We start from the raw sequence: 2,258 nt of genomic DNA, 5'->3' as shown, positions 1-2,258 counted from the left end.
AGGAATGGGGATGTAAAGATAATTGCATAACTTCCTTACTACAATTATATCTTTGGAGGGAAGCAAAGCAAATGATATGAATCAGAGAGGTTTATGAAGTGTGTTGATTTAAGGAATCCCTAATCAGAGAACACATATATTGCGGTAAATATAAATCATTAATCTTTAAAGCATATTTCGCATGATATCAATCTACCCGAGTTTTGTTAGAAGACCTCTGCCTTATTTCACATGTGACATGTCTTCTCCTGCTTATGTCTCGTAATCTTTGTTTTGCAATATGCTTAACACTGTGATGAAGCTTGAATAAAGTTGTAAAGATGAATCATTGAACAACTGTTGTTTATCTAGTTAAACAGGTTGTTCTTTTCACCTCAAATGGTATTCCAATTTTGGATTTCTTTGAATGAATGGTTCTTACTAAACCATGGTATGTTGTCTATTGTTCAGATATTTGACCAAATTGGAAATGAATGTCCCGATGTTGATGATGTTCTTTACCTTAAAGCGGTTTTTGAGGTGGTTCAGGATCTCCTAACTGACAAGTTGATCTCTATTGGTCATGACATCAGTGATGGTGGTCTTATTGTCAGTGTTCTTGAGATGGCTTTTGCCGGTAACTGTGGTGTTTAAATCAATTTGAGTTCACAAGGAAAGAGCATATTTGAAACACTATTCTAAGAAGAACTCGATCTTGTTCTTGAGATTAGCAAGGCGAATCTGGATAAACTAGCAACAGCTTTTGTAAGTCATGGCGTTTCTGCAGATATCATAGGACAAGTAACTGTTGAACCAAGAATTGGATTAGAAATCGATGGGATAACTCATTTAGATGAGAAAACAGCTAACCTGTGGGACATTTGGGAAGAAACTAGTTTTCATCTAGAAAAAATCCAAAGATTGGTCGCTTCTGTGATCTCAGAGAAAGAAGGATTGAAGAATCGACATGAACCTGCTTGGGGTTTATCTTTTACTCCAAGATTTACCAATGAGAAACACATGAGTGCCATCACAAAATTGAAGGTGGCTGTGATTCGAGAAGAGGGCAACAACGGTGATCGAGAGATGTCTGTTGCATTCTTTGCTTCCGGGTTTGAACCTTGGGATATTATTATGTCTGACCTTCTTAATGGCTCCATCTCGTTGAATGAATTCCGTGGTATTGCGTTCATGGGTGGTTTTAGTTATGCAGATTTGCTTTATTCTACAAAAGGCTGGGCTGCTTCTGTACGATTCAACCAACCTCTTCTGAAGCAGTTCCAGAAGTTCTACAACCGTCCAAACACCTTTAGTATTGGGATTTGCGACGGGTGTCAGCTCATGGCTCTATTAGGGTGGATCCCAGGCCCTCAAGTTGGTGGAGTCCTGGGCAATGGGGATGACCCATCGCAACCTAGATTTGTACACAATGAGTCATGCCGGTTCATATGCCGATTTACAAGTGTGACTATAAAACAATCTCCAACAATAATGTTCAAAGGGGTGGAAGGTAGCACATTAGGTGTCTGGGCTGCTCATGGAGAAGGAAAAGCTTATTTCCCCGATAATGGCATTCTTGATCAGATTTTATCTTCAGATTTGACCCCGGTAAGATACTGTGACGATGATGGGAAGCCAACATAAACATACCCCTTCAACCTCAATGGTTCTCCGTTATAGGCATGGTGGCAATTTGTTCCCCTAATGGGCGGCATCTTGCTATGATGCCTCATCCGGAGCTTTGTTTCTTGATGTGGCAATTTCCTTGGTATCCAAAGCACTGGATGTCGAAAAGAAAGGTCCCAGCATGTGGTTGAAGATGTTCCATAATGCTAGAGAATGGTGTTCTTGAGAGGTTAGAATCTTGTACCAAAACTCTCTACTCGCAATTTTGTTGATTCATGATTCTCTTTTCTTGCTGAAATTGATGCAAATGTGGCTCGATCGAGTTATTCAACAATGATGTTTTGTACAAACTGTTGATCTAAAAGGATTTACTTAAATATGGTCATGCTTAACAACTCCCGAAGCTTAAAGAAAACCATCATGTGGCATTAAAGCATTGATTGTATATGTTCTCTGCCTCCAACGAGTCAGAGGGGGTGTTTGGTTCACATAATGGAATTTGATGGAATTGGAATCCATCAAATGAATTTGACTTTGAAGGAATTGGAATGAAATTTGATGGAATTTGACCACGCCTTCGGTTGGTAAGAACTGGAATGAAATCTCTCAATAGAATTGAAACAATCGTCTTTGTTTGGACTGTCCCACCCATC

General features: G+C 39.5%; 1 pseudogene; it reads left to right on the top strand.

Annotated features, from left to right (window-relative positions):
* The first annotated feature begins 378 nt into the window (after positions 1-378).
* On the top strand, positions 379-1,831 carry LOC112519994 (annotated as a pseudogene).
* The last annotated feature ends 427 nt before the right edge of the window (positions 1,832-2,258 follow it).

Source organism: Cynara cardunculus (assembly GCF_001531365.2).
Source record: "Cynara cardunculus var. scolymus isolate 2C chromosome LG 10, CcrdV1, whole genome shotgun sequence".
In the NCBI taxonomy this organism is placed as follows: Eukaryota; Viridiplantae; Streptophyta; class Magnoliopsida; order Asterales; family Asteraceae; genus Cynara; species Cynara cardunculus.
Note: the sequence above shows the minus strand (reverse complement) of the source record. Positions and strands in the feature narration are given on the sequence as shown.